This window comes from Callorhinus ursinus, unplaced genomic scaffold (assembly GCF_003265705.2).
Source record: "Callorhinus ursinus isolate GAN/ISIS: 27379988/994484 unplaced genomic scaffold, GSC_fseal_2.0 scaffold26, whole genome shotgun sequence".
In the NCBI taxonomy this organism is placed as follows: Eukaryota; Metazoa; Chordata; class Mammalia; order Carnivora; family Otariidae; genus Callorhinus; species Callorhinus ursinus.
Genome location: NW_027397088.1, coordinates 23,603,170 through 23,621,304, shown reverse-complemented (window position 1 = coordinate 23,621,304; position 18,135 = coordinate 23,603,170). Strand labels below are relative to the sequence as shown.

At 44.3% G+C, this 18,135-nt stretch overlaps 1 protein-coding gene across 2 annotated transcripts in view; it reads left to right on the top strand.

Annotated features, from left to right (window-relative positions):
- DCDC2 (doublecortin domain containing 2) overlaps positions 1-18,135 on the top strand; it is a 156,783-nt gene that overhangs the window by 5,817 nt on the left and 132,831 nt on the right. The window lies entirely within an intron of this gene.

The window sequence follows — 18,135 nt, the reverse complement described above, 5'->3', positions numbered from 1 at the left end:
CCTTCAGAGGGGAAGCATGCACAAGGACTCTAATTATGTGCTGAGTGTTCTTCTGCTGAGGATCAGTAGCTCTTGGTGTCTCTTACCGGCAGGTCTGTGCCCCAGCCCCACAGACAAGGTTCTGACTGATGGATGCACATCTTACGTGTGAGAAACCCACACCTTCCCTCCAGCTAAGAGACTGCATCTCTTGCACGTTATTTCTCACTGGTGAACCCCTCCTCTTCTCCTTTCTTCTAACCGCATAGACCCTGCTGTCACCTTTCAATTCTTCTCCACCCTTCCCCACAAAGCTTTCCAGAGGAGATAAAGAGAAAGAAGTAGAGGAAATTTGGGCATGCAGAGGAGATGAGAGAGGAGGGGAGAAGCAGCATGTCTGTGCTCTTTGACTACCCAAGTCCCGCTCCTCCCTGAAGCCCTCCCTCCCCCTTTCCCCCCCCAACCCCCCCTCCCAGTGTAGCCAAGGATGATTTCATCCCCCTTACCCTGCGTTCTCGGTCTTGATCTTCAGCACAGAGACCCTCCTCCCTAGAGTCCGTACCAAGGCCACACCCAACAGCTGCTTTGAGCAAGAGGAGGCCCTACTTTCATTGCCGGAACGGGAGAGTTTTGGGGTTCCCTGCATCCCAAGGGGAAGTGTGAGTGCCTTTTCTCATAAAGATATCACTCTAACTCTCGGTTCTACAGTATTACTCCTGTTGTTTGAGGTAGAGAACTAGCTTTTGTGAGCTGTTCCGAGAACCCATTATGTGTGTAATTCTTACTTTGGGGAAACACCTCTCTCTTTTCCACAACCGATGTATAATTAAACTTTTAGAATTCAACGAGTTTAAAGTTAGAGGACTATCTGTGTTCAAAATTTGAGAACAGACTTGATAGACACCAGCCTTTCACAAAAACTATAGAGGCTATTTTCTTTTCTTTCTTTTTTTTTTTTTTAAGATTTTATTTATTGATTTGACAGAGAGAGACACAGCGAGAGAGGGAACACAAGCAGGGGGAGTGGGAGAGGGAGAAGCAGGCTCCCCGCGGAGCAGGGAGCCCGATGCGGGGCTCGATCCCAGGACCCTGGGATCATGACCTGAGCCGAAGACAGACGCTCAACGGCTGAGCCACCCAGGTGCCCCATAGATGCCATTTCCTTGATCTAAGGTGGTGATTTCATTCAGCATTCGTGTCTCCCGAGAAAAGATGGCACCCCTTGTCGGAGGCGACTGATGACCACTATTCTTTGGAGGAAGATAGTGTATCTTACTCCCAGCCACAGGGAGAGATTCAGAGAATTCTTGAAGTGGGTCTAGAACATGGATACATAGAATCGGAGGGTGGAGAGTAGGTTCAAGGGCGGGGGGAGTTTCAGCGCAGTACGAGCACACACCATGCTTATTCAGAGGTGTTCCAGTATAAAGGGTGAGTAACGTGACTTATCAAAATGGGAGGCATTTCCCTCAAAACTGAGATAGTGTCATACTGTTCGAGTTGTCCGTGTTGGGCTACGTACTAAGGCCATCAGACCAGCGTACATGATTCACTTATCCTCATTGCTTAAACATATTAATTCTAAGAATCCCCAGCACACGTTACTCTAGAAAGACCCTTTACAGTTCAGAGGCATTCTGCTGAATGTGCAGCTTTGTGTCCTAGCCCCTGCAGCTCCTTTGCACACGTGGCAGGAAGCCCGGCCAGTGGGTACTGGGAGTTAGCCACACTCCTTCCCTTCTCCCAGAGCACCCTCACCCAAGCCCACAGTATGATCTGGGTGCTCTCTAGCTAGTTAATAATTTAGACACAGTGGTATCCACTTGCTGACCACAGGTCACAGTAATGAGAGTGTGCGTGTCACCTTGACATTTGAAGTCCTTTTGTGGTTTCCGCCATTGCTTTCCTGTTCCATGAGGCTCATCTTCAAAGAGACACTGAAAGGACAGCCAGGCCTGTTCCTCTTCCTGTCTGTGGCCATATCACCGGGACAGAGAAGGGCAGAAGTCTAATGGACCTCTTCCATTAACCATATATGCGGGTCTTGCTTTTACTGATATCCAGCTAAAGGAAGCTTCTAGATCAGGCTTGTACTCATGCCCCCAGTCCTCATGCATTTTCTATAGCTGCCTCCTCATCTTTCTTCCCACACTCCCTCCGTCAGTGGTGGTCTTAATAAAGATGGGTTGCTCATCTTCTGACCTTGGCAGCTCATCTCTTATTTATGTCTTCCTGGTCCTCCCTTTGCTTCCTTCTCCCCGCCTCTCAGCCCAGGTGCAGATCTCTTGTGATGCTTCCACGTTCCAAGTCAACCCAACCAGCTTTGCTCTTTCCTTGGCCACCTAAGCGGGCTGTGGGAGTCCTCTGTCCTCCAGTGTTAGAAACCTCTCATCTGCACATGGGATACCTTTCCTCTTCCTTACCGGCCCCACTGTGCTCTTTCCCTTTCGCTCTAACTGAATGAGCTTCTTGTTTCTCCACCTCATCCACTTTGCCTTCAAGGGATTGGAAGCCTGTACTGTGCAACACAGTAGGCAGAGCGCTGGGGGCAAAGCTCAGCAAGACACGCATAACCTCTCACCCCCAGGAATTTATAGTCTTGCTTAAAGATGGGTGTATGCCCATCTCTAGTACCAGACGATAAATGATTCGATTTGGTAGGGATTCAGTCCAGTTTGTGTGGCGCTGTTGATGTGCTCTTGACTCCATCATGTTGCAACAAAGTTGTTTGTGAACCCTTCAAATGGAAGCTCCCTTCTCTGACATAGAGTTGTCGATCTCGCCGGTCATCCTGCCCTGTGTAGCGCATCCTTCCGAGCAGGATGGTATTAATAGTCACCTGGAGAGCATAGTCTGGTTTACCACATGAGAGGCCTTGGTGCACGTCATATAGAAGGGGACTAGTAGATGGCTTGGCTCCGGAGCACATGTGCTGGGCTGGGGGCCGTGGGGGGCGCCAGGCAGGAATGAAGCCTTCACCGCTCTTCCTCTTGAGGGGTGTAGGGTCTAGGGGAGGAGACAAGGAAGCAAATCCACCACTGTTACCCAGGGCACAGGTGCTGGGCTAGAGCTTTGCTCGGAGGACTGAGGAACTGCAGATGGGATTCGGGTTATGGGTCAGGATTGTTCATTTTTCGCCTGTTTCTCTTAGATGAAGGTTTTGAGAAGGTCCCTTTCTACAACTTGATTAAGGGGGATTACTTAATACTCACATCTGTGTAAGAATCAAAGCCTGTCTCTTACTGAGGGAGTGGAAGTCAGCCGGGATAGCAGAGACAGAGAAATCCTTGCCTTCAGTCGGGCTTGCAGGATGGACCCGCAGCAAGCCAGCTGCAAAGTTAGCCGACGACATCGCTCCTCCCATGGTCGTGTGACCCCTCTCTAAGTGGTTCCCGCTTTTTCACTGCCGACGGTCCAGGCCTGCTTTGCACTGCCCATATTTTCCTGGGAGTTCTTTAATTGCTCAACTGTCCTCACCTCATAACAACCCCCGGTTAATCTCCGCTTCTCCTGATCTCACCTCCAAACTGCAGTCAATCCAGAACTGAATCTGCTTCCCTTAGGCACGGCTTCAGAATCCTTTGAGAAGCCAAACCTTACAAAAGATGATTCCTTCCTCCCTCTTTCTCAGCCTTGTCCTGTACTTTCTCCAAGTGCTGTCCCCGGCTGCACCACATCAGTAAATATGATTTCATGAGACTATGAGTTTGTCCCCATTTCTGGTTAGTCTTTAGCTGATTGGGCTTGAACGCATGCCTCAGACCTGCCTGTTTAAATTGTAAGTCTCTGGGAGGTCTGCTAATTCTGCAGAGTACCTAGCGTTAATAGGCTGAATTCCCTATACTTTCAAATATTCCTTACCAACAGTTAAGAGAGACATCTCTTTGCCTCGTGCATGCCTGGTTGTTCCAAGTTTCCCATACAAGCGGGATGTTGCAAATAATTTAAAGGTCTGCATGGCCGCCATCTACTTAGGTTTTGTTGCAGGGCTAAAATTAGCTGTAGTTAAACCTTTGTGTGATACATTTATTGTCTCTCCAGTGTAATTTGGAGAGTTGTATGAAATGAATGTTATTCACTTCACAAGGATTGATTGTGTGCCTACTATGTGCTGGACTTTGTGATTGTCCCCTGGGAGCCAAGCAACATGGCCCCCGCCCTCATGGATTTGACTATCCTTTCGCCTCTCTTGCTTGCTAGGATTGATTTTAACTCCGTCGGCAATGATCTTTGTTGAAGAACTTGTACATTGGTTTGGTTCAAGGCCCTCATTTTGAGGGCTAGATGGTTTGTGAGCTGGATGTCAGACTTCCCCATTATTAAAGATGCCTTGGTCTCTTAGGCCAATTCAGGCCTGGGCCTTTGGACTTTCTTCTTGGTCCCTCTGTCTTCTCTCCCTCTGTCTGATTCTTCTCTGCTCTACCACCAATGCAGTTTCCATTGATGTCTAATACAGAACAACCTGGAGCTCTCTTTTCTTGAATCTTGCTAGTCTGTGTTCTCAGAGTCAGCAGAAAAGATCATTTTTGCCCATTTCTCACATTTATATTTATGAAAAGAATCAAGGATCTGTTTGGTTTTCTCCTTCTTTTATCTGCTCTTTCTCACGTGCTAGTGAAGGTATCAGACACACGTGCACCTGAGGACCGGCAGGAGATCAGGCTCACCTTAGTCTAAGTGATCTGTCCACGAAGAGGTGTGCTCTCTGTAGTTTTGAGAAGTGGGGCCTTAAAGAGAAATCTGCAAATTAAAATCTGAACTAGAACCCAGTGAATGCCTTTTCGAGGAAGTGGGAGCCTCCTTGTTGGATAAGCCATCCGGTTGAATTCTCTTGAATCCATGTCCTTCATCTTAGATTTTCACTTAGGGAGAATTTGGGTAAACTTTGTTTCTTCATAATGGGGAGGAACACCTGTAGGAGCACCTGAGAGAGGGGGAGAGATGAGAAGAGAGATTTCTGGAATATGAAAGTGGAAAAGTTTATGGTAAATGGAGGTTGTCCATACTTTGGGTTACTCTGGGGCATATCTTTGAGGTTTTGAATATAATTTTTAAAACTTCATATTTCAGCTTAATCATTAGGTATACTCTCTAATGAAACATACTATGAGATTTGCTATTTAAAGGCTTTTGTTTGGAAATGGGATTCTAGACATTAAATGGGGTGTAATTATTAACCTTGCTGTGGGGAAGGCATGAGGCTCTGTGGTTTAACTCACTAATCTTTAGCCTGGGAATTCTGGGTTCAAAGGGGGAGCTACTGTATAGTTAAAGTCCCAAATATTTCTTTCTGTAACTTAGGGAAAGATTTCCAGGTTATGTTAGGCAGGCTTACTAATTTATTGAAGAATCAAAGAAGAGAAAACCCACATCTGTGAGTTCTTCCAACAATAATTGAGGCCCCCCCCAATCTTTTATTTCTTACCCTCCGCCACCTCTCTAATATAACTGCTAAGTAAGAGGTGTTTTTCCAAGGATAGCTAGTTCCCATCAGTGGTCATGGTGATTCCAAGGTGAGTATGACCTTGCCAAGGCTCTATGAAGACACAGTTTTCTATTAAAAAACAACTGGCTATCCTTCATTGTCCCTTCACACTTTCTTGTTTTACTTTTTTCTCAGTATTAAGCTGTCTATGTGTGTGTGTTTGAACAAGAGTGAGAAATAAGTATTTATGTCAATCAGGAAAATATTGGTCTAATGAAAACTATCCGTTAATAACCCTAATCAGCTCTGATCAGAAGCTAAAAAGTTGGTGATTTTAGTTTGCCCATTAGCATGAATCATGACATTTGTTCCAAATATTTTGTGTATTCTCTATTTGGAACTTGGACATGATTTTAGGAGATTGGGTGTGAAAGTGAAAGACATGTAATTAGAGCATGTATAATTTTTAAATTTATAGTAATAAGCTGTTCTGAGCAAAGACAGACCTATAATAAACATTTGGAAAATAATTACCAGCCTTTTAAGAAGAGAAAAGAAAAAGTATCTAATAAAATAAATTGCTAACTAAATGTATGTGTTTAAAAATACCACTTAATTGAAGTGTCAAACTATTCCTAATAAGACATTTAAGTCCCCACTAAACAACAAAACCTACTGAGCAGAGAAAAACTTCTTGTTCTTATACTGCATGGGGTTCAGACACATACAAGATGAAATTTTAGGAATGTGTACTATGATTTGAAGTTCTGCCAAGGTATACCAAGCTTCTAGTTGTGCACTTACTAGAAAATTAATAGTTAGGTTCACATTTTAGGATAATTGTTAGAAGGAGCTTATTGAGTTTTCTGGTAGGGTCAAAGGGACTATTCGTGATGAAAGTTTGATGATTTCCATATGGTAGGAATAATCGGGAAAGCGTGACTGAACAAATAGCCAAGTATAGCCAAGGAAGACAACTAAATTTTTCTCAGCCATATATTGAATACTGCTCATGAATGATTTCACATTTTCTCAAGGATATTTATCAAGAGCCTGCTGAATGTCAGGCAATGGGCTAGATTCCGGCCATATAGAGATAAAAAGACACTTACCATGTGCAACAAGGTAATTTTTGTAGGAGGACTCTGGAAAGAGTTTGAAGAGATAAGATACACCAAAAAGAATACAAAGATTGAAACATAATACCAGAGATTGTTACTTCAAGAAAATGATTTATTTAGACCTAATTAATAATTGGCTTTAATGCTCACAAAGAATACGGTGACTAGCTCTTCTCCGTCACAGCTGGATACCAAAAAGGGGGAAACAAAATTAAACTATAGGGTGAGGGCTAAAGAATTTGAGTCAGATTGAAAGAAAACTTTTTAAAAAATTGGTGAAGTCTGCTAAACACTTATTGAAAGAAAGGGTCATGTCCCCTTTCTGCCTATTTCTAATGATAGACCCATTCTTCTGACTTGCACGTCTCAGTTTCATACCAAGATGGCAGAGCTGAGTTGAGATTGACATGAGTTTCAAAATGCCCTCTGATCCAGGGTTTTGTGGGAGCCTTCCTGGGAAACCCAGAAAGACCCATGCTTGGGTTGTCACACCCCTCCACGGAGGAGGCCCTGGAGTGAAGGTAGCCTAGCATCCTCAACCGATACAGCAACCATCCTGAGAGATGTTTCAGTTTCTTCCCACACAGTGTAAGTCTGGAAAAGAAAACCCAAGAGGGTGATATGTTAAAGGAATAAGAGAAGTGAAACTCAGAGGGATGAGAAACAAGCATATAACATCATCATCTGTGATGATATATTGATTTCTGATTATGGTATTGAAGCTTGTCAGTGTATGCCTAATTTTAAATTTTATTTCTCTTTAATTTAGAACAAAGTCTCCACGTGTGTTTACTTTTCCCATTTTACTCTCACATGGGTTACTTGTAGACACTATTTCAAAGATCCAGCTAGCACAGAACAGCATAAGTCCTTGGACTTCTTGCTGGTGGGTTAGCAATGGGAATGAAGCTAGGGACTTGTGCTTGGGCCGCATGGGCCTCTTAGTTTTGCTAGGTCTGTGGTCCCAGACAGCCCTCTCAAGTGTGGTGCTGGTGAAGGCATGGGTGAGAGTGTGTGCATACACCGTGCTGGAAAAACACCTGTAAAGTTCTCTATCTTGCAGGTAGGTAGCAGGCTATTAGTCTTATCTTTATATATAAAATAACACATTTCAGCATACTTCAAAATGGATGGATGACAGTGCTTTTTTAAGATACGGCTATTGGGGTGCCTGGGGGCGCTCAGTTGGTTAAGTGTCTGACTCTTGATTTTGGCTCAGGTCTTAATCTCAGTGCCGTGAGTTCAGGCCCCGTATTGGGCCCTGTGTTGGGCTCCCCACCCAGCATGGAGCCAACTTAAAAAAAAGGGGGGGCTATTTATTTGCATTTGGTTGATTTCAGCAGGAAGTACGTAGGTGGTGTGCCTTAGTGAGCACTCCCATTTATCATTGTGAAAGACTCCTTTATAAGCAGCCAGCCAGATCAAGCTGAGATGTCATCCCATGATTACATAGTTTGGATGTTTGGTTTGTTGAAATAAGGTTGACTTCAGCCCACCTGTTAGCTGGGAACAAAACTCGAAGTGGGAAGGGATTGTGGGAGAGAGAAAACTAAACTGACTTGGTATATTTACAATGTCTAATGTTTAACCTGGAACATTTCTCTCTAGGAAATTTCTAATGGCAGTCTGTGTGTGTGTGTGTGTGTGTGTGTGTGTTTTCTCACCTTGAGTTTCAGAGATTTATGAACTTCCATGGCCATCTTTCCTGTTTCAGATTGTATGACCTAATGTAACTGGGCTGCCGACTTTTAGAAATTTTTATAAAACAAATCATCTAATATTACCCATGTTGTAAAGTGTACGTTAATTAGTCAAACGTCATCTTCACAGCCTGTTTTCCTAGAAGTGAACAGCTAGCTCGATTTCTAGTGCTACAAGTTTTGCATTAAGGAGTATGGGATCTCCCACCCCTGCTTTTGAAAACTGCATTAAAAAAGTGATCGGAAAGCTCATTTTTAAGTTATATATATGTCTTATGTTTTACTATATTTATATATATATTACTATAGCATAGAGACTCTTTTAGTATGGTTTTTGCAAATGGATAGCTTGTTTCTCATGAATGTTCAATTGGCTGGTACTTAATTTAGTCAAAGAGGATATGGAAATTGAATTAAATTACCTTTCTGCGAGGCAGTGCTTCTCTTGGTCAGATTGCTGTTCACTTGTGTTATTCCTGTTTCAATTATTTTATCAATAATATTGATTAACTTCGGCTCTTCTCACCCATTAATCTACCTAATCACATATGCACGGGTCTGGATATAATGAAGTAAAGGGGATGTAATTTGTCCTTGGGAACTTGCAGCATTTTAACTCAGTGACTGTAATTTATTTCTAAATGCTCTTCACCTCCCCTACCTCCCTAATTCACTTGATTCCATATGACCATATTCAAATTATAATTCTACATCTGTTTGGGAGTTGCTTTTGCTCTACCTTCTGGTATCAAGTTAGTAGAGTTGTGTGCATCAGATTTGGTGTCAACGGGACATGTCCCCTGCTTACTATAAATGTATTCATTCGTACACAACCTTGGCTAGATGTGTACATCTAATCTGGTAGCAGTGCTCGTTTAGCTTGTGTGTCCCGGACACCCTGTGACTACTTACTCTGAGTATAGGGGCAGGATCATAAAATCATAATGGTCGTCTTCTCGTACTCACGGCAGATGGTCTGTGTTTGCAGGGCTTGGGAAAGGGGAGTCTGGAGATGAATTGCTCTGTGTCTCTGCTATTATTTTAGGCCTTCTTTCGTGGAGGAGAAAGTCGGGAGCTTTAGGGAGTAACACAAATTTTATGGCTCTTTTTGGTAGTAAAAAAATTAATACCACAAAATTTTCATCAAAAAAAAAAAAAAGTATTGAGCCCCTATTTATGTGCCAGGCATCATGCTAAGTTGGGTCTACAACGGCAGGGAAGCCAGACAAGGTCAGAGCCTTCATGGAGCTTATTGTCTGGTGGAGGCAAGCAAGCCGTCTTAACAGAGCACACAGCCCAGGAGGCGCGGGGTCTTAGAGGGGCAGTGGCCAGAGCCAGGGGACTCCTGAAACGTTTCCTGGAAGAAATGGCCTTTCAGTGGAGCTCTAAAGGGATGAGCGGGTGTCAGCCAGGCCAACAGGGGAGGAGGAGGTCCCAGCAGATGGGGGAACGTGGGGCACGCTCAGAAACTCACACCAATTCCGTTTGGCTGAAGGACAGGAAGGCACTGGGGTGGCAGAGAGGGGAGTCTCTCTGTGAGAGACGAGACTCGGGAGGTAGAGGGGGACCCAGCGATAAAGGGTTTTCAAAGGAGCTTTGACTTTCTCCTAAAACCGTCGGACGTTATAGAAGGGGTTCAGCAGGGAGTCGACAAGATGGCTTTTGCTGCCCCAGCTGGGCGGGAGGCCGGGAGACCACCCAGTGGACAGGAACATGGTGCTCACGATGGGGGAGGCTGAGGAGAGGGTAGAGGGACCAGATTTGAGAGGCAGGACTTCGTGATTCGTTGGGTGTGGGAGTGATGAAGAGAAGATTAGTGGGTGATTCTTGGATTTCTGGCCCTGGCAACTGGATAGACGGTTCTATCATCAGTGGGCAGATAGACTCCCCTTCATGGAGACGGGGAGAATGTTTTTGTATTTTTTTTTTAAGATTTTATTTATTCCTTTTTAGAGAGAGAGAGTGAGGGGAGGGGGAAGGAAAGGGACAAGCAGACTCCACGCTGAGCACGGAGCCCTATGCGGGGCTTGATTCCATGACCCTGAGATCGCGACCTGAGTGGAAATCAAGAGGCAGACACTTAACCAACTGAGCCACCCAGGTGCCCCCCTCCCTTTTTCCTTAATAACAGTGACAATCAGAAGTACTTGTGGTCTTAACCGTGTGGACATGGAGCCGACCCAAATGTTGGGAGTTGTATAAAACCAGAGCCCACCGTGGGGAGAGAGCAAGAGACAGACAGAGGGGTTGAGGGGGAGAGAGAGAAAGTTTCTTTACTGTGTGCTTAGGAGTGTTCCAGGCCCCTCACGGAGATCATCTACCTCAGTCCTCACAACAATCGTATGCAGTGGGGATTGTTACTTTTCCATTTTGCAGAGGAAGAAACTGGTGACCAGGACACGGTGCTGCAGAGCTCGTAGTCGAGAGGCACCAACTGTGTCTTTTTTGGTTTTGAAAGGGCACTGAGAGGGCCAAGGGTCTTATTTATTTATTACACTTTGCTTTAATGATGATAGGAAAGAGAAGATACATAAAGAAGACTATGGTTGGGACGTGAATCCGGAAAAGGGGCACACTTTTCTTTCAATAGCCTTCATACTCTTGACCAAGTTACCATTCATCACGGGATCTTGCCTGGCTTTATTTTAGTTGTATTCTCAATGGACTCTTTTCCTTGTTCTACTGACTTTCTCTCTCCCTCTCTTTTTTTTTAGCATCCTGAAGAATACGATATAAAAAATTTTCCCAACTAGAAGACATTGTAGAAGGAAACTTCACTAGTAATATGACAAAAGTAGTTCCCTGTTTCCTGCCAATAGGATAAGTGGTGTAGGTGATTTAGAACGTCCTATAAATTATTTATTAGAAGTGCAACTTCAAGCAAGAATGTGTCTGCTTCATTTGTCATGTAAACTGCACAAGGATTTTTTTTTTTCCTAATTGATAGGAGATGCATTTTCTTTTTTCAGAAGCTGATACGTGTCAGTTGTCACTTAAAGAAATTAATAGGGACTTTACATGGAATTACAAAATAAAGCCATTTCTATCAAATCATCTGCAGGACGTGAGGGCAAGCCTGCTGCTTCCTTTCACGGTCCTCATGCCCCTGGGCTGGGTTGCTTATCGAGGGAGAGAGCGGGACAGTCCTTAGGAGCTTGTAATGTAAGCCCCTTGAAACCACACTGAGATAGTTAAGACTTGGATTTCGAAAAGGCTGGGAGCGCCTTACAAGGCTGAGTGAGGGGAAACCAATGGAAATGACACGTCCCCAGACAGGAGCCCCTTCCCGTCTTCACTTCGGTAGGAAAGACCTTATAGCCTGGGTGAGATTACAGTGGTGGCTTGAGTAAAAGATGGGAGGGCATTTGGAGAGCTGGGGCACAGGAGGGGGCGCTGACAGGTGTCAGCATGGATCTGGAAAGAACACAGGAAGAGCCTTTTATTTCAATATTCCTTTTCTCCCCAGGTATTGTACTTGTGGAGTAGAGAAAACGCCCCAGCTGCTTTCCACTGTGATTCATTTTAATGATGAGAATACCTAGTTTGGAGAACTGCAATTTAAGCTTTTTGGGAACTCAGCCGGGCACCTCTGTGCTGGCGAACAGTTCATCACAGTGTAGAACAATCAGATTCAACCACAGCCTAGCCTTCTCTTATTCAGACCGAATGACGTCTGTTTAAAACCCTTCCTCGTGGGTCCTGTTTCCCGGTGCCCCGGTGCCTGGGCTCTCTTTCCTTCCAAATTCTCTGTTCCTCTTGAATTGTGGGATCCTATCTGTACCCAGTAATCTAGGAAGAGATGGCTCAGTCTCAAATCAGGAAGGTAGACTGATTACATAACCAGCAAAGGAAATTTACAAGGATCAAAATTCTTAAGCGTTCTTCATGGTGGCCCATTTTAAAAGGCCAAGTTTTCAGATAGTTTGGGAAGGCTGAATTGCTCCTCCTTCGAAGCCAGGCAGGATGACTTTTCGGTGCAAGATTGCCCAACCAATACTGTTTCTACAGGGTGACCCTTTACTTGGATTTATTACGCTATTCCCTATGGGTATGAAGATTGCAATTTATCTTCTGATGCATAGGGCAGGTTTTGGAGTCTTTGGAAAAGCATGTCTAGAAGTTACATTCAGCCTGGGGTTGTTTGGTAGTTGGTAACCTGGAAACCTAATTGCAACAACAAGTCAGCCAAACAGTTATTCTTCTGAGTGCTCATAATGAAAGCAATACCGGGAGGGATCAGCCGGGGATTGACTAGACGTTCCTTGCAAACAAGACTGGCTTCTCCTTCATGGTTATTGCTAATTGGGGTATAGTAATTCTAAACATTGTGCAGTGGAACTTTTTAAAAAACCGTTAAATAATTCCACAATCCCTGGTAATGTGTTTGCTAAAGACGTTAGTTGGGACTGACAGTGGATGAGGGACCATCCTTTTTCATTTGGAGGTTCATGTAGCTCTTTTTTCTCTGTATCCAAGAAAGGATATTGCTTTCTTTAAATAAATGTGGTTTTTTTTTTTTTTTTCCTTCAGCGTTTTGTAGTATGTAAGCACTGCAATCAAATGGAAAGGAACACAGTGTGGAAACTTGAACACAAACAACCCCTCTCCACGTTATTCATTCATATCTTCATTTTGGCAGGAGGAGTATACGTGCTGGTGGAAGAGTGGATGGTGCAGGGAACTGGAGCATTTTAAGTATACAAACTCCCCTCACTGTTTCGGGGGTGGGGGGCCTGATTTTGTGTCATCTCAGTGGTTCATTGAACTATTTGTCCTGAATGTGATTAAAGCGCCAGGTAAGCTAGACCTCTTGTAAAACCCAGACGAATCATGGAAATGGCTTGTTTACAGTTTGGGGGTGATGGCAGGCATTCCTCCTCAATTTCCCATTCTGTTTGGAATTGAGGTGACTGACGTGGAGTGTTGCCCAAGCTGTCCGTCTCCGTCCAGTGTGTCTGTGGTTCCGAGCAGTCACCATTCTTCCTTACCTTTTTTTTAAAATTTTTTTTTAAAGATTTATTTATTTGACAGAGAGAGACACAGCAAGAGAGGGAACACAAGCAGGGGGAGTGGGAGAGGGAGAAGCAGGCTTCCCGCTGAGCAGGGAGCCCTATGTGGGGCTCGATCCCAGGACCCTGGGACCATGACCTGAGCCGAAGGCAGACACTTAACGACTGAGCTACCCAGGCACCCCCTTCCGTACCTTTATAATCGTATGATTGCAGGGCGAAAGTGAGGAGTTGAAATGAAGCAGAAATGCAGTGGGATTCTTCCCAAGGAATGTTTCCAGAAACCCAAGTTGATGAAAAATCTAACGGAACTTGTTTTTTTCTTCCCAATATGATACTTTATGCTCAGGAAAACCAACACACAAACAAGCTTGGTGAAGGTGTTTCCAAGAAATGCGTCTTTGTGCCGAGGGAGTAACAGCGTGTTACTGTTTTATTTTGTATGTCTCCTGGCTTACTCCATTATCTACGTATGTTCTGGGTGACAAAGCTTATCTACCCTGGATGATGGCTCCAGGTCTTAACTTATATCCTTCCATCAGTAAGGGAATGGCCATCTGTTTTTATTTGAATGTCTCAGGTTAGCATGATCGTGGAGAGATGGCATGGCCTGGAGGAAAGAACGTGAATTTTGGAGCCAAAGAGGCCTGAGTTCCAGTCCTGATGTTGAGACCTAAAGTATAGTTTCCTCAATGGAAAGCAGAAAGAAGTGTTGTCTTGGCACTGTAGTTATCAAGAAACATTAAGTAGAGGTCTGCCATGTGCCAGATGCTGAACAGGATGGAAAATGAAAAACAGGCAGCCCCCATTGTCCAGGGATTAGCCTTTTTTAAGCAAGAATGATAGATACGCATCCAAGTGATAGTTGCACACCAGAGTTAAGCCCAAAGTTCACGAGCATTCTGACGGGAATGTAATTAATATTGCCATGGCAAGAGGATCAGAGAGAGGACACTTCAGGCAGGGTCTGGGTCTTAAAAAATCAGCAGTTCAATAGTCATATTGAAGATGAGGTAAGAATCCCATGAGCAAGGACACAGAAGCATAAACTTTCACAACTGCGGTGGGTATCAGTTTGGGCAACAGACCCTTGGGCTATGAGAGGCCATGGGCCTCATGTGATGGAAATGCCCCCCTGCCCCCCGGGCTATAACCAGGCCCCAAAGCAGGGGTTCTCAGTTCCTGGAACATTCTAAGTATACAAACTCCCCTTTGCTCAGAGATGTTCAGATATAAGTTGTGGCCTCAGTTAGTTGGATTCACAAGCATTGCATATTTGGATGTCCAAAGAACAGCCAGGTTAATATCCCTTGCCTTGGGCTTTACAGGACTCTAAGCTCCTCATCACCTGGAGATCTGCTAACTGTAGAGGTAAATCTACACAGGGGAATCCACTTGAAAATCTTCGGTTGCTGGCAACTAAGTGCCAATAGGCAAGGGATTTAGAATTACCCTGTGAGCTGAGCAGGAACTTGTCAAGCTTCTGTATAGATGGAGAAGGTATTCCTCTGTGGTTCTGGAGCAAATACAGTGCATTAGACATCTTTTGACACACGCACTGTTTTTGTCCATCTTCAGGGAATTTATACTTTACTCAGAAAGTAGCCTATATTGTCCTCCTTGAAAGGGGACAACATTAATCTAGAACTCATTTTCTTGTGCTTGCCATCTTAGCCCTCTGTTGGAGAGTAGCCGATGGTGGGCAAGAGAATGCCAATCAAGCTAGATACATATTAAGCGAGACTAATACGTGCAAGGGGAAAGACGCATACATTAGTGTAGAGACTAGGCTTTAAAAACATCCTGTAGAGAATAGTCCTCTTGTTGACTAGCAACACCCTATTTCTTTATTGTAAGTTTATAATGTTAACAGGTCGCTGACAAAGTGGATCGCTGTGGTGAGAACTAATTCTGTCTGTGGGACTCAGACCCCTTACACACGGGCAGTTGCTAAAAAAAGACCCCGAAGATATTAGCAGAGATGAGTTTCAAGTAAGGAGGTCAACAAAGAGAGAGTCGGCAGAGACAAAAACAAAATGCTTGGGTCCTGTAGAAGGATCTCAGGATTGAGTCAGAGGTGCTGGGCTGGGTTGTCTTGTGGCCTCAGTTTCCTTAACTCTGACTGACTTGGGCATGGCCCCCCGAAAGCCCCCAGATGTCCGCTGCTGGTGCTGGAGGCGTGTCAGCCCCTGGGCTGCACTGGAGGAAAGAGCGAGGGGGTAAAGCAGTCCCTGGGCTCACAGGGCGAACGGTCCATCCGGGGAGACAACAGTCCCCAAATGTCCTAACCAGAATGCAGGATGGTATGGGTTCAGTGAGGATGTAAGTGGAAATTCTTCATACATTCCCATCGTGGTTTCTTCTTCTTCTTCTTCTTCTTCTTCTTCTTCTTCTTCTTCTTCTTTTTAATTCTTTGCTTTATTTGATATGAGCGATGGTGGTTTTTTTTGTTTGTTTTTTTCCTTCACGTGTTAGATAAACTATGACTTCTTTCCTCTGTCCTCTTGATGCCAGCTCTTAATAATCTTCATGCAACGTTTGATTTTATGGATCATCTAGAGTAAACTTTTTTTTAAAAGATTTTATGTATTTATTTGAGAGAGAGAGAATGAGAGAGAGCACGAGAGGGAAGAGGGTCAGAGGGAGAAGCAGACTCCCCGCTGAGCAGGGAGCCCGATGCGGGACTCGATCCCGGGACTCCAGGATCATGACCTGAGCCGAAGGCAGTCGCTCAACCAACTGAGCCACCCAGATGCCCCATCTAGAGTAAACTTTAAAATTTGGACTGATTTTCTACTGTCTTGCGAGCCATCGAAGGGATGTCCTTTTGCCGGTTGATGTGTTCTAAAAAGGAAGATTTACTTTCACAATAGCTTGGGTTGCGAAGTAAATATATTGGCAAAATGCTGACTTAAAAAATTTTCATTTTAAATGACTTTGGGATTAGCCAGTGTTGTGATTATCTGTATCCCTTCTTTTCTCCATCGAGAGGGAGAATTGGAAGTTTTGTGTAGATGTGCTTACTCACAAGATTGCAAATTATGTATGGGTACATACGCTTCTTCAATTACCTCAATTGACCAGAGTAGAAATTGTCTTTCCTTCTTACCTTTTTCTCTTTTTTCTTTCCTCCCTCCCTTCCTTCCCCTCTTCCCTCCCCACTTCCTTCCTTCCTTCCTCCCTCCCTCCCTTCCTTCCTCCCTTCCTTCCTTCCTTCCTCCTCGCCTTCCTTCCTTCCATCCTTCCTGGTTTTGGAACTTTCTGTGAAACCCAATGAACAATTTTAATTCTCTATTCCCACATATGATGATACTGAAGAAAAATCACACGGTTTGTGGCCTAGGATTCAACATGAGGGTAGAAGAGGAAGGTCTGAAGTAATGGCGGGTGAATAGCCGGTAATGAGAACGGTGAGGGTGTGTGGCTGAGAACGGGTTTTGGTCCTCTCACTGTAAAACTCAGACATGGTGAGGTAAAGGTGACTCGTCTTGTACTCACAGGTATGCACTTATTTCTTAAAAATAGACCTTGCTGTTATGCTAAGGAACATACCCTATTATGGGCTGAGAGGTGAGTGTGAGGGCCGAGGAGAGAGACGGTGAGAAAAATGTTCTCCAGTAATTTATTTTTTTTAAAAAATAAAAATCCACTCCACCTGCTTCAAATTGCAGACAACTTTGCGGAACACATTTGTCGAAAACTCCTGGGCTAGGGCGTGGTGCTAACATGACTAAAGTCTTTAATTCATTCTTTGCGAAACAACCTTGCAGAAATGGGCCTCCCGTGCGGTGCACACGGGGGAGCTAGTCTCTCAGCGTGGAGGGCAAAACATCCGCTGTCTTTGCAGGTAGGAGGGAAGGTCTAAGTTTTCCAAGGCGCTTAGTTGGTTGAGGCTTCAAGACCTTCAGGGTTTCTCCATAGGGCGTATTAAAAGCATAATAATCTACATCCCATGCTGCTTTTCTTATCACTAGGAAGACCTCCTGATTTGCCTATTTACTGTCATGCAATTCAAGATGGTGACCCGCGAGTGCCTTTATCTGAAAAGGGCAGACAGTATGGGAGGGAGGGGACGCCCCCCTCCCTCCCAGACAGTGTTTGATTTGAACCAGGCAGCTCTGGAGATTCTGGTTTTGGACTGTTCCACAGGGTGAGGTTCACTCCAGGGACCTCTGAGTTCCAAGGCTTTCCCTGCAATAGGCAGACTGGGAATAAGATGAACTTAATTGTATTTGATGTAAAACTCTTCTATCTCTTATGTTCCTTGATGTAGTCAAAATATTTTATATACCAAAGCGCCAAGGCTTTTTGATGAGCTGCCCTCACCCAAGCAATCCAGATTGAGAAGGAAGAGAAATAGGAAAATATGGGGGACACAGAAGGAACAGACTTTGATTTTCTTGCTAACGATTATTCACGAGACACGAAGTATCATAAACTTCCCCCCTCCCCACATCTTAGGTCTTTAATGGGCCAAATACAAAGTTTATTTCTTCCTGTGTTTTCCTCAAAACAGTTGCATTCTCATTAATTTTCTGTTCTTAGGTGAATGTAATTCATTCACGTAGGCAGGAAGGAAGCTCACAGTAGGTGAATTACATAAACTGGAGTGTCGCTGGGCCAGTGATAGTCTCCAACTGTTACTTTTTGAGGTTTTCTTATGCTTTTAATTAAAAAAAATTCCTCACCGAACCTTGAACGTTCTTTTGCACATCATGGGCTTTGACCTCCTCGATGGTGCAGTTTTGATATAGGGGTGAGATTCTTTTGACCTAGTTGTACCCTAAGGGAATGCAGATTATTTTCCCACTTAAGCTAGTTTACTGGTTGACAACAAACCATTGTTTCTTACTGTTCTGAGCTAGTAAACCTGGTGTGTGAAAAAAGACACCACCTCTTGC